Genomic DNA, 15,517 nt, shown 5'->3' with positions numbered 1-15,517 from the left:
ACCATGCCCGAGGGGCTTGATGAAGACCATATAGTGCTTTATCTAGCTTGTAGACATGAGTAGGATTCTTAGAGTCTACAAACCCCCGTGGCTGATCCACGTAAATCTCCTCCTCAACTTCGCCATACAGAAACACAGTTTTAACATCCATCTGATAGTCAGTAAAGCCCATGAATGATGCATAAGCCAGAAAAATCCGGATGGCTTCGAGTCTAGCTACGGGAGCATAAAACTCAGTGTAGTCTAAACCTTCAACCGACGAAAACCCCGAACAACCAGCCGTGCCTTGTTTCTAACATTAACCACCGTGTCATCTTGCTTTTTTCGAAAAACCCATCTCGTATCCAACGCTTTCTTTCCCACCGGCAGTTCAACCAATCTCCATACCTGTAACTTATCAAACTGATTTAATTCTTCATGCATCCCATCCTGTTCTTGAAGAGCCATTTCGACCGACTTTGGCTCAATATGAGAAATAAAGCAACAAAACAAGCAGCTGTTTATATGTCCAGTCTGACTTCAGGTGGACATACCTGTTTCAAGAGGACCAATGACATTTTCAATCGGGTGATTTCGCTGAATTCTCGATGAAATCGATTGTTCGGGTACAACACCGGTAGAGGGTAAGTTTGACAATTTTCATCAACCTCAGTGAGAGGGTTTTTCCATCCAGAGCTTACTATACTATGTGAGTACGAGGTGCTGGCCACATATTCATTCGGAATGACATCGGGGAACAAGGTGCTTCCGAAAATTTTACGAATAGAACTCCCCCCCTCAACTGTTGGAGCATTTTCTGAAGAGGTTGAAGACACGGTTTCAGTAACTTCTTCTGGTTGATTGACGGAGACGGGCGGAGTGACATCAAGTGGTTCTGTAAGATCATCATCCAGAGTTGGAGATATGTGAGATACCGCATGTAGGTCTTCTTACTCAACATCTACGATAACACCACCTAAAGTTTCCGTGTTGATAACTGGAAACACATTGAACGGTTTGAAGAGTTCATTGTAATCGAACATCCAGTCAGGACCAACACGGGCATCGGTCTCCTTTTCTTCCAACCAACGAAAACCATATGATTCTAAAATCTGCTTAGTTGACTAATTGTAGACTCTGAAGGCGGTATGACTAGCGTAACCAACAAAATAACAATCATCAACTTTAGCCCCGAATTTTGGAGTTGACTCGAGATTCAGTTGAGTACACGGGCAACCAAACGCTCTGAAATGTGCAACTGTTGGCTTATGACCATAGACAATCTCATATGGAGTTTTCATTTGAGACTTGTTGCTTATCACCCGATTCTGAACATAGCATGCCATATAAAGAGCTTCTGCCCAGAAAAATAATTGTAGTTTAGAATCACACAACATGGTCCTTGCAGCCTCGATAAGAGTCCTGTTCCTCCTTTCAACCACACCATTTTGTTGTGGTGTCCGAACTGAGCTGTACCGGCGAAGCACCCCCCCCATCTGAACAAAAATAATAAAATGAAGCATTCTTGAATTCCGTACCATTGTCACAACGAATGCCCTTCAGCTTCAGATTCAGCTGATTCTCCATAAGCACCACGAACCTTTTGATCAATTCTGCAGTTTCACTCTTATTTGACAAGAAAAACACTCAAGTAAAACGTGAGTAGTCATCAGTAATAACTAGACAATAAGAGCTACGAGAAAGACTCAAAACATGAACCGAACCAAAAAGGTCCATATGCAGTAATTGAAAAACAGATGAAATGGTATTAATCAATTTTGTCTTATGAGTTTTTCGACTGTGTTTACCCAAGGCACAAGCCACACACTTTTCAACAGTTACAAAATCTTTGACGGGTAAACCATGCACCAAATAATTTTAGCAAGACGGTTTAAGTTTTTCACATTTGCATGACCAAGACGACGATGCCAAAGCATGGCATTATGTTCAGACACTTTTTAAAGCAAACAGGTTATTTTATCAGGAACATTTTTGTTCATGTCGATCACGTAAGCTTTATCTTTTCTTTGTGATCGAACAAGAATCCAGTCTTCTTGTGTGATGATACCATGTTTTAAAATTAAACACTCTTTCTTAGTGAAATGAGTTGAAAAACCTTTATCACATATCTGTGACACGCTTAACAGACTGTGCTTCAACTCAGGAACAAAATTAACATTTTCAAATTTCATGACACCGTTACTTACAGTACCCTTCTGAGTGATCTTCCCCTTTTCTCATCCCGCAAAAGACACATACCCACCGTTAAAGATTTGAATATCGTGTAGCTGGGAAATGTCTCCTGTCATGTGCCTGGAACAGCCACTATCAACATACCAAGGTCTGATGATATTCCTCCATAGTTGTTCCTGCACGATGTGCGAGATTAGACTTTGGTACCTAGTCCATAGTTACACTAGGTGATCCAGACTCATCTACGGTTGTCACAGGTTGCCATGACATATCATCACGATTATCTAATATAGAAGTTGAAACCTTTTTCAACGGAGACTTAGGCAACCATTCGTATAAGATTTACTGTTGTTTGTACAAACGGATGATTCAGTTTCTGGTTTGCGAGTACGGAAAACAGACGAATTTGTTTTCCCGACAGGCTTTGACTTAAAAACGGAGTTGGTTTTTGAAATCGAAGCACGGTTCCTATTATTCCTACCAAACATGTTAGGCTTGGTCTGATTAGGACTAAACCTACCAGATTAGTTTCTGTTCCAATCACCTTCAGAAGGATTTTCCTGGTCATGCCCGAAATTTCTTCGATAGGTATCACGATGCATATTCCTCTGATAGAATCCATAGTATGGAACATATGGACAGTTTCTAGAAATATGACCAGGAATCCCACAATTAAAATATGTTTGACGTTTGATATGAAAATCATTGTGGTGGGTTCTTTGTCTTGACCTATTGTGTGAGTCAGATTGCTTAGTTTGATGTTTACCATTTGACACGTTGTTTGGTTTAACACCCTTTTGTTTGTTTAAGCATCCTTCTTTAACAAACTTGGGTGGTGAGTAATTTTTAGTAAACTTCTTAATTTCGTTTTTCTTATAAAAAACCACATCATCATATTTCAAAGTTTTAACAGAATCAACCACACAATTGTCTTTGCTCTTAAAAACCAGAGCCCACACAAACAGTCGAAATAACATAATTCAAAACAAGTAGTTTTAAAAAAACATCAGAATTAATGTCTTTATTAAGTGAAACACAGGAGTCATCATCCTCATCAGTACATTCCTCAACGACTACTTTCTCTACACATGAAGCAAACACATTAGAATCGTTCACTCTTGAGGTGGATGCAGGTGCATTCACAAGATCAGCCTTATCATCTTTATCTTGTTTACCATACTTCATGCCCTTTACCTTTTCTTCCTGCTCTTTGGTAAGAGGAAGACCAGTATAGTTTAAAATCTATGTTTTGGAGGCTTCCAGTTTAACTGTTAATTCAGCGATTTCCTGTTTGGCATCTTGGTGGTGACAACACTTTATACTGAATTCAGACTTAAGGTTAGAAAAATCCTTCTTATGTGCTTCTATTTTATCTAGGAAGGCTTTCTCATTTATCTTAAGTTTAGAGTTTTCCGATTTTACCACTTCCATTTCTCTAATCAAGTTATCATTGTGAAGCTTATACAAATTTGTCTTATCAATACAATCTTTAGAACATGATTGAGAACTTGCCTCAGGTGAGCTGGGAGAAGTGAATGCCGTGAACGCGAATTGAAGTTCCTTAACTTGCTCCTCAGCAGCATTTTCTTCTTTAGTGTCTTGAACATGAGCATAGTTAGCAGTCTTATTGCTAATGTTGAGAGCAGCTATTTGATCAGCCCAAGATAATTGTTGAGCAACCAAACCCCTTTCACCATTTCTGGAGCTACCCCCAACTTCTCCTCTAGTAATTTCCACTGGAACCAATGCCCTTTCCGTGTTTCCTTCCTTTGGTGGGTTGGTACATTCACGAGCAAAGTGACCCGGCTCGTGACAATTGAAACACCTCAGAGTGTCCTTGTTGAAGCCCACCTTCTGATTATTTGGCATATTCCAATTATTCCTTCTCGTTCTCTTAGTAAATTTCTTATCCCGATACACTGCCATGGCGATTTGCCAAGAGATATTCATTTCATCTACATCATCTGGATGAATTTGATCAAGCTCAGTAGCAACTACAGGTTGAACCAAATCTTCAGCAAGGAATGCATTGTAGCGGTTCATGAATCCCGCCATAAAAGCAATGTTCTCTTGAGTTTCCTTTGGAATAGAGGGAATCTGACTGGAATTCTGACCAGGAGCAACACCAAATGATTGGTGTTTAACATTAGCATCAGGATATTGAGCAGGTTTAGTAAAAAAGACTGGAGCTGGTTGCGGTGAGGTTGAAGTTGATTGGCTCTGAGTGGATTTAAACATTTGGATGTTGCTTTGAGGTGGAAATTGTTGTTGTCCCTGAGTAGTCTTGAACATTGAGAAGTTGTCTTGTGAGATGAGTGCATTAATGGAAGCAACACTGTAACCAGCTGTACTATAGGAGTTTGTGTGGTTTATAGCATGTTGTTTGTCATCCATGTCACATGCCTTAATAATAGCCATCATCTCGGATAATGACAGCCTATTGAGATCTTTTGTCTTTTTGATAACTGCAACATTCATATCCAAACTTTTAGGGAGTGAGTTCACCAACTTATTGTTTATTTCAGCAGTTGCTAGATAGATGCTCGCAGATCTCATCTCAGTTACAAGGGTAATGAACCTCTGAAGTTGAGTCTCCAATGATTCTCCTAGAACTTGACGACTTCTCTTCATGTCTTCATTCCCTTCATACACCTCAATCAATGCTTCCCACAGTGCCTTAGTAGATTGCAGTTCTCTAAAACCCAGGGAAATCTTAGGTGACAGTGCCATAGGTAAATTTGAAAGTGCCTTTTCATCCTCTTCTACTTTAGCGAGATCATCCTCATCATACATCGCAACAGGCTTCCCGGCAATTTCTGTAGAGTTCTCACGTTGGTAAGTAATGACTTGAGGACCCCTAACTATGCTTCTCCAAATTTTAGCATCTTTCATTTTGACATATTTCTCGAATCGAAATTTACACTCGCTAAACCCCTCATGAGACAGCAGCCGGGGTACGCGAGTAGTTGTTCCCATTATGGAATCCACTTCTTGGTAAAGTATGGAATTGGATGATCCACTAGTTATTGAGTCCATTTTAGTTTTAACAGTCCAATAGTTTTAAAATCGAAGAATCAAAGCCTAAACAAAATTTGTTAGGTTCAAAAGTGGAATTAATTGAGATCTGATTATTTCAGCGTTGACTGAGAACTATTATTGACCGAGAACACGCATTGACCAAGAACACGCTCTGACCGAGAACAGTTCTTAATCTTGGCAGAGAACACTAAATATTGGCCGAAAACTCTTGATATTGGCCGAGAACACTAATCTTGGCCGAAAACGATGAATCGAGGCCGAAAACTCTTGAATTTGACCGAGAGCTCCTTGTTTTAAGCCGAAAATGATGAAATACACCCAAGGACACCGAGAAATTGTTTGACCAGAAGATTATGGTAACAACCAAATCCCTATATTGATGGGATTTAAATTGTTTCCAAGGATAATGCAATCTTTGACCAAACCAGGCACTATCCCTCTTCTCCGATCAACACTTCGCCGGAAAACAAATGGAAAAACACCAAGAACACTAGATCTGAAATCCGTTGATATCAAACTGAGCCTTGAATGGGTCAAAAGGTTCTAATACCAATTGTAAGTCCCGAAATCAAATCTATGCAATATGATATCAACCCACCAACGTTATTGCGGAATATAACGTAGGGTGATTCAAGACAATCAATAACAAAACGAAGAACAAACACGATTATGCTTCAAAACACACGTTGTATTAACGTCGGGTGCTTAAGCACTAGGTTACACAAACTTGTTCACAGCTATCTTCCTTATGAACGCCAACCATAAACCCTATACATGTTATCTATATATAGGGAAACAAACAACCTAGCCCAACAAAGCCCAAGCCCACCGAGGTCCTTTTAAGGGATCTCGGTGGACATACACAAACACTTAAACACAAAATACATCAAAATGAACTAAGTACAAACCACTAAAAGTAGACCCAATAATCCCCCTTGGTTTGTAGCTTCGTTCTTAATCGTGTTCCATGATATCGAAATCCGCATCCTTTAGACCACCTGCCCAAAAGCCAGTTCTGATAATGTAAGCCGCCATACTGGTGTATTCCTTTGTAGCCGTTTCAAAAATTGGATCAACAATGATTTGAAATGTGCTGAGGGTCTTGATGTATCTTTCTTCGAACTTTAGCAGATCTCTTGGATCAACAAACCGGTATTGACCCTTTCCCATCTGTAGACGTATGTCAACAGTAACGGTTTCACTGTCAAACATCCAGAATCTCATATTATCCAGGATACCATCCAGAATGGCGTTAGGCACATGAATATGAGTAGCCTTATTTGTTGCAGGCCACATAACGTTCACCATGGTCTTTCCTTTCCTTGGATCCCTAACCCCTTTAGCCTTCTTCAGAAATAAATCATTAGTCTTTATGTTTGGGAACCCATTATCGACTTGTCATCGTAGAAAATTCCAGAAATCAGTGGCTCGCTTATCATAAGTTGGGTTGTAGAACGGAGCGTTGATCAGGTTGCTGAGATCTACCATCATCCAAGATCCGAAGTCTTTCATCTTCTTATAGGTATCAGTATTCCCAGACTCGTTTAACCCACCACATGTTCTTTTCAGCATCAAAACCCCATGACATGACTCCAGAACGATCACCATATTTATCTGAGAATCCCTTCTGAAAGTGACAATAAACTTGTCTGGATGATCGAACGATTCAACATTCTTATTAAATTCTTCATAATGAGGAGCTTTTTCTGAATGTGATCTAATTGTTCAGCAGTCTTGGGTGGAATTGAGAGATAGTGCTCCAGTGACTCGGCAGCGTCAACATGTGCAGAAGGTTACTAGAGCTCCCACCCTGATCAGTAGTAGTTGTCTTTACTACAGGGTCTTCACTGCCCTTGAATTCGTCTCCAAATTTCTGAATAAGTTTCTGTTGGAGGTCTAGGTACATAGCAGTTAAGCCTCCCATGTTGGACTGAAGCTCTTTGATCTTAGAATCTTTGTCAGAGTTGCTAGCTTCGAGTTCTTGAATACGTACGTCCTTTACAACCGAATCTTGTTCGAGTTCAAAAAATCAACGTTGCAAAGCTTGTACGTCTACAGGAGCATCTTCAAGTACAACCCCCTTTCCTTTATTCTGCAAATAAGTGTCTTGCATGGCGAGAATCTAAGCAATCTTCTCGGATGCACTAGAGCTTGACTGGCCCTAATTAATTGGGTCAGATGATCCAGATGGTGCATCAATGTGTGGGATATCAGCCTTAAAATCAAACTCACGAGCAATGTCGTCAAAAATTTGTTCTTGAGTTTGAGGCTCAGCAGTGGATGGACTAGTGTCAACATGAGTCTTAGGAACTTCCGACTCATGTTGTTGTTGTTGGCTTGTTGTTGTTGTAGCTTTAGTGACCAGCACGCCAGGTCTCGGATCTTTCTTCCTTTGTTTACGTGGAATAAGATCGGCGGCTGGTTCTTCAGGGGTATCATCATCTTCATTCACAGTGACTGCTTGAGGAGGTTTCAAGGCAATCGACTGTAGCAGTTCTTTGAAGCTCTCGAACTCTTTTAATTGCTCAGTAGACGGAGCATTTTCTGTTTCATGATGTTCAGTTTCTTCATCATCTGAAATAATCTCAGGTGTAGCAATACGCCTCTAAACCGGCGTCACATGCTCTTCAGCAACCTAAGCACTGACTGACACAATCTCAGTTTCAACAAACCTGTCAAACTTAACCAGATCGTGAAGACCCTGGTAAACAACTTTCGCCCCTTTCCTTGATTGTTTCATCAGCCCAAAGGAGTTGGGTCCCATTGACTTCATATCCAGCGTCTCGACAGACCTTGCAAGATCAGGGTAATGTGAATCGAAGATCATTTGCGGAAACCTGGGATACATAAGAAACATCTCCTTTTTCTTCCCTTTCAAGTTACTCATCATTTCATCGAACACGAATTTGGAATAGTTGTAGTTCCAGTCCATGATCAGAGCAACTACCACAGACAATTAGGTGTGACTAATCTCATCAAATCCTCCTTTTCGTCCTGACACACAAGTAAAGAATGTGTGTATCAGAAATCTCCAATAAGGATGGAACAGTTTCTTAATTGCAGGAGGATAAGATCCCTCGTAACCCATTCTTGTTAACACTTCAGTAACAGCAGCGGTCGAGTATTCCGCTGGGTAATCGGGTTGATCCCCAAATAACAACACTTCACGTATAATGGCCTCCGAGATGACGTCCGGCTTTGTCTGAACCTTGGAGTCTATAGTAACAGCTCCACCTATTCCCCACTGGTTGATAGAAGCATGATTCCAAAAATCCGTGATCATTTTCTTGCATATGACAGGATTTTCTCGTAAGGTGTGAGAAATCCTGCAAGTATTAATGTGACATTTGTGACAAAACGAGGTATACTATATTCACTACGTAACAAGTAAACGACAAATCGGTTAATTCGTAGTGCTTAAACGAGTAACCGACCGATACTAATTATGACCCGTATACATACTGAGGGGTCATATACGAGTTATATATATATTATAGAGGCTAACATATTGATATTTAGGCCCCAGTACGTTTAAAACTCTTTAAACGAAAAAGGTTTCGTTTATCGATACGTTATAAGCTTAAACGCAATCGTTAATATCAAAACGAGCATTGTAGCATCCGTTAAGCCGAAAAAGAGTTATAAAACACTTATATGACATGTTCTAAGCAATCCGTGAAAATATTTTGGAATTTTACAACGAGTCAGTACGTTTTTCTTATTTTACAAAACTAGGCTGAAAAACACTCGTTTTCGCGCTGGTTTTCGCACTCGAACTAGTTTTCTTGCGAAAAACCAAACCCGAACTAAATTTTGGACCAAATTTTACGCGTGGCACGAAAACCGAGGCACCATTGGGCCAAAAAGAGGCCCAATGGGCCCTTATATCCTTGCGGCCGCAAAAGGGACAGCCCACCCCCTTCTAGTATCTTATATATAAAAAAATATTTGGAGATATTTTGTACCAAATTTTCTAGAGAATACACCCTTGCTGTTCTTCTTCATCAAGCTTCATCAAAACCCTAAGGTAAATAGTGATTTTCCTTGATTTTTAACCATGATTAACATAGTTTAACCATGAAAAATTAATCCTTGATTAGTTTTAAACATGTTTAACCATCCAAAAATCATAAAAATCAAGTAAAATCATGTTTTGATGTTAAACATGTTTAAAAACCAGGAACATATACTTTTTTGGTCAAAAAGGAGGATTAGAACATGAATACAACGTTTTTACGGTTTGAAAGTTCGGTTTGAACCCAAAACCGAAACCCTAATTATCAAGGCTGTCAAATGGATGATTTATGATTGGTTTGATGTTATATGATATGTAGATACACTGAGTTTGCAATCCGAGACCCGGAAAGTCGTTTAAGCTAGCAAAACTCATCGAAAACCGACAAGGTAAACCCGTAACACTCGTTTAGGGGCTGTTTAGTATTAGGTTGTGACGTGCTTGTTTTTAGCTTGTGAAAATTTTCAGGGACATTAGAGATCATATAAATGAGTCCCTTTTCAAATTTGGTAATTTTTCGATAAACGGAGAATATTTGGTGAATTTATTTCCGTTTATGAGTGTTTAATTGGGAAAAATAGCTAAACATATTGAAAAATTATGAAACTTGGTTTTGGAGATTAATATGTGTTGGTAAGATTACTGGTAAAGTTTGGGGATCATTGGAAATGCCTAAGTATGGTTTGTGCAATTGTGGTTTAACCGAATTTTAACAGCCGAAAAACACACAAAAAGGCATTTTGTCAAAAGAGTTAGGTTCTGGAGATTTTTCAGGGGCTATTTAATAACATTTAGGCCATTTTTTAAAATTATCGGATTTTTCGGAGGTCGTTTGATATAAACAGGCCATTTATTACACGATTATAACCTATTAAATGAATTTTTATAAGTAAATAATTAATCATAAAATTTCTGAAAATATTTTTATAAAATTCTCCATGTCTTAATGTATTTTTCAAAAAATTTACATAATTTATATATAAGTACATATTTAGTTATGATTAATCAAAGATTTAAATTATAATTGTTTTAACGAAACCGGCAGTTTTGTGTTTAACGGACTGACTGGTATGTCAAAATGTCAAAAGTGGTCAAATATCATATTTTTGAATGATATTGATAAAAATGAACTTTTTACGAGAATTCCGGACAATTCGGGTGGATTGTACGCGTTTTGTATAATCAAACCCGTGTGAAAACGGAAACGAACCCTGCGATCAAACTAGATACCGAAACCTTAAAATTCTTTAATAAATCAAATCATTTTATCAATCAATATATTTACTTAAGTTTATGTGATCTTACCTAATCCCGAAACGCATAAACAATCAACTTGGCCAGGCTCGGGAAACGGTGAAACTGAGCCAAATCCAGTTTTTAACATTTCATAGTATACAACGTCACAATCTAAGACTATGGTCATGTTTTGGGCCTAACAACTATACCCAGATTAGTTATACAGCCCGATTTAGCTTAAACACTGTACTAGTATTAACGATACGATACCGTTTATAGGAATCAGGCTATAAACGAAGCACCTGACCTATTGATACATAATTTCTGTGCGAACTACGATAAGGTGAGTTTCACGACCCCCACTTTCTAAACTGTTTTACGAACTTTTGGGGTGAAAAGCATGTTTACATATACTTATATACTTGAAAACGTGTGATGATGTGGATTATCTAAGTACTAACACTTGACAAGTCCCGACAAACATAAGTGATTAACTTCGTGCCGGTGACGTGTAGATTGTACTATCGGTTTGACAAACCCAACTGACAGAGCCGGTGGGGTATGCCGGAACATGTTAACCCAGTTGCACATTGTCATTTAAACTTATTACATACTGCTATGTGGTGTTAGACATAGTACATACTTGGGGCAAAGTGGCTGTTAAATGCCAACGGGAGTGCATGGGCAGGGGTGGCCATGTGTTTTAGCTCGTTTCGGTTTCACTTGTGGCTTAGTATAATACATCATACACATATATATATACATACACACTGTAAACTTTACGAACTCGTATACTGATTTCGTTGATACTCGTGAAACTTGAAACTCATCAACTAGACGTAGTTGACCCGTTTTAACATGCTTTTCAGGTAAAGCAAAGGTGGAATGATTTGCTTACGTGCTTGGTGTTAGAAGGAAAGTTGAATAGCTGTGAATAGATGCAAATACGTACTAATGAATAAGGAACCGAGAACTGGTTATGTGTTTTTCATCTAGTTTGTAAACATAGTACCTACCAATGTAATATGATGTAAATTAGTTGTTGAATTTCTTTATAAACAATGTGGTTGATACCAGTGTTATCTGTTACATTCCCGTATTACGCTTCCGCAACTACCTAGTCGGGGTGTGAGAATTAAGACCGACGATCATGGACTTGAACTCCTTGTGTGCCAAAGGAGGATCAAACAAGTATCCAGCAATATTGTGAGTGTCAACGAACTTTAGTGGTGCTTGATCGGCCATTACTGCAACAAACGAGACAAGTTAGCAAACGTTTACATAATTTGAAGAACAATCATAAGCTTAAGGACATAAATTTTCAATCTTTCAAACATTTAGAACCAGTTGTGAAAGAAAAAAATTTATAAGGACCATAAATGAAACTTAATAATGATTTTATAATAGATTTCGGTCCATCAGTTTGTTCTCTGTTCACACACACTTAGATTTCGGTCAAAGATATGAGTTCTCTGTCCAATCCCACCAAGAACCCGAGTTCTCGGTCAGTGATGAGAGATCTCGGTTAACGAAAGTCAACCGAGAAATCTTGGTTTGACCAAGGGTTTTTGGTCAAATAGACGGAAAAGAAACCCTTTTGAATTCTGCTTAGAAACTCGTGTCATCTTCCCAAACGACCGATAACTCCATTAACAATTAGCCTGCAACAGATTTGTAATACACAACCCTGACATATTCCAATCAAAGGTCTAACAAAACATTGATTTGTTATTTGAATCGTCAGCATAAACTTCATCTGGTCTCGAGAACATATCACAATCAAATTGAAAGCTAAACGATTCATCCTTTGCATTTGTTACCTGTCGTTAAGTCAAGGAGCACTAATGTGAGAATAAATCAGGTTTTCGGCCAGAGAGAAATTAGAGAGAGAACGATTTGAAGGTAATGAAAATAATTGAGATCCAAAGCCACTTATAACCCAAACCTATTGGGCCGAGAACCCATATGGTTCCAGCCAAACGAGCCCAATTTAAAGGTTCAACCCAAAACAAGTTATCAAATAGACATTTAAACAAACTCAAGGCCCAACATGTTTTAACCAAATCAAAAATATCCCTTTTATAACATATGTTTCGAGGAGATGAAAATACACGTAAGTAAAATAGAAGAACAATATATAATAAATAAAAATAAACAAAAATAACACGAAACACCAGTCTTCTTGAAGTTTAGCTAATTTGGGATCAAATTTCAGTTTTGTTAAAAGCGTCGCCTTTTATAAAAAGTTCCAAACATGGAATCATATTGTTTAAGGTGCTGTCACAAGGATTCATGTTCAGCGTTATTATGAGAAAAAGGGACAGGTAGATAGCAGGTATAACGAACTTAGCATGATTTTTATTGCATTAGTGATATGAATTAGATTAAGTTCGGCATAAAGCTTAGATGGACATCACTCATGGATTTGTAATGTCTCCTATCTCTTCTTAAAGCGTATTTGGCTTTCTCCAGATCACCCCAATTTGACTCCAACCCTCTAGTGCTTGATCAAAAGATTTTATAGACAGACAGATAAAAATTTTGGCTTCAAGGTTGAACGTTGGACTTAAATGCCTTTCATTCAGAGTGTTTAGAACTTATTTGAGTGTCCCACCCCTGTAATTCTAGTTTGACCCTTTAAGCCTTAAAAACGAATTTTTAATACATATATAAATGTATATATAACAAAAAAATTTTTGATAAATAATAATAGTAAGCAGAACAATACAATATTTTTGGTGATCAAGACACTAACGTGCTCGTGTATGGCTGGGTAATTGCTTTTCTGCATATCCTTCGAAGAGATGTATATGGAGACATGCACATTTCTTCAAAATGACTCTCCGCAGTAAGTTTAGCAAATTTAGTTTATATCACTTCAACTTTTACGCATCATGGAAAGCTACCATACAGATAAGTGACAGTTCTAGAGCCTTTTAAGCTAAGTAACTTCACTCGTTAGGCATACAGAAACAATTTTTCTATCATTTTCCAAAGGTTGGATCAATTTTCATTTGAAAATAATTTTCAAGCTTCAAAAAGCTGTTAACTGAATAATCATATCACTTCCCATAACATTACAAAAGACATATTTTAAACTCAGTCACCTCGGTCACTCTTAGTTTTCAGGTGAATGGACATCCCGTTTGTCCACAAGTGGTTAACAGGACCAAACACATATGAGAATACATGCCCCTCCAACTTAGAGTTACCGACATAATTTTAAGTGAGAGAATTCAAAAACAAAACTCATCACAATCGCCCCAGATGTTTTCAGTCTTTAGGTAAATGGCTATCCTGTGAATCTACGAGTAGATGACAGGACCAAACATATACATGTATATGTCCTTCAAACTTGAGCGGCTGACATAATTCTAAGCGAGAGTGAAGCATAAACAAAGAAAAACGCACACACTCTTTTTGAATTTTTTATTTTTAAACGCACATACACTCTTTTTGAATTTTTTTTATTTTTAAAACGCACACAATCTTTTTGATTCCCCCCCCCCTAAATATGTGCAAATTTAAAAAATATGTACAAATTTATTCTCAAAAAAACTCAATCCTCGAAATGGAGCATTTTAAGAAAACCACAAGCACATTAAATCTGGTTGTTCTGATCGGTTTTGTAAATAAGTCCCCCACATTATTATCAGTGTGAACTTGCTCAAGATTAATTAATTTTCGGTCGTAACAGTTGCAAAAAAATGTATTTTAATATCAATGTGCTTGGTTTTTGAGTGTTGAACCGGATTTTTAACGATTGCAATGGCAGCATCATTATCACAAAAGATAGGGGTGCCAAGAAATTCCAAACCGTAATCCAGCAATTGATGTCGCATCCAGATACCTTGTGAGCAGCAAGCTGACGCAGCATCATACTCAGCCTCGGCAGTCGATGTGGACACTTTTTGTTGTTTTTTGCATTACCAAGAGATGAGACGATCGCCCAATAACTGACAACCGGCAGATGTGGATTTACTGTCAATGTCATCTCCACCATAATTGCTATCAGGAAAAGCATAAAGATCAAAATCTGAGTTTTTGGATACCAAAGACCTAACTTTGGTTGTCCCTTAAGATATCGAAAATCCCATTTAACAGCAATTAAATGAGAGAGTTTAGGGTTAGCCTAGAAACGGTCACATTGGCAGACAGCGAACATGATGTCAGGACGACTGGCGGTGAGATACATCAGGGAACCGATCATCGATCTATAGTACGTTTGATCTACGGGACTCCCTTCAGATTAAGAGGACAAGAGAGGCCTTTCCGCCATAGGAGTGGTAGCACTCTTGGAATCTTAAAATTCAAATTTGGCAAGCATATCTTCAACATACTTTCCTTGATGCAACAAAATTCCCGTCGAACTCTGATGAACTTGCAACCCTAGAAACGTTGTCATTTCTCCCAAAGAGCTCATTTCAAATATCTTCTTCATTACTTTTTCAAATTCAGAACACAACTCAGCACTGGTAGACCCAAAAATAATGTCATCCACATAAATCTAAACCAGAATCAAGTCTTTCCCAATGGTTTTAAGGACATAAATCTAAGCCCATGAATGATGCATAAGCCAGAAAAATCCGGATGGCTTCGAGTCTAGCTACGGGAGATAAACCTCAGTGTAGTCTAAACCTTCAGCCGACGAAAACTCCAAACAACCAGCCGCGCCTTGTTTCTAACGATAACCCCCATGTCATCTTGCTTGTTTCAGAAAACCCATGTCGTATCCAACGCTTTCTTTCCCACCGGCAGTTCAACCAATCTCCATACCTGTAACTTATCAAATTGATTTAATTCTTCATGCATCCACCCGGCTTGGTTCTTGAAGAACCATTTCAACCGACTTTCGCTCAATATGAAAAATAAAGCAAGAAAACAAGCAGCTGTTTATGTGTCCAGTCTGACTTCAGGTGGACACGCCTGTTTCAAGAGGACCAATGACATTTTCAATCGGGTGATTTCGCTGAATTCTCAATGAAATTGATTGTTCGGGAGCAACACCGGTAGAGGGTAAGTTTGACAAATTTTCATCAACCTCAGTGAGAGGGT

This window comes from Bidens hawaiensis, unplaced genomic scaffold (genome assembly GCF_021521415.1).
Source record: "Bidens hawaiensis isolate Kalapana, Puna unplaced genomic scaffold, B.hawaiensis_p1.1 tig00022664_1, whole genome shotgun sequence".
Taxonomy (NCBI): Eukaryota; Viridiplantae; Streptophyta; class Magnoliopsida; order Asterales; family Asteraceae; genus Bidens; species Bidens hawaiensis.
This window is presented reverse-complemented; position numbering follows the sequence as displayed.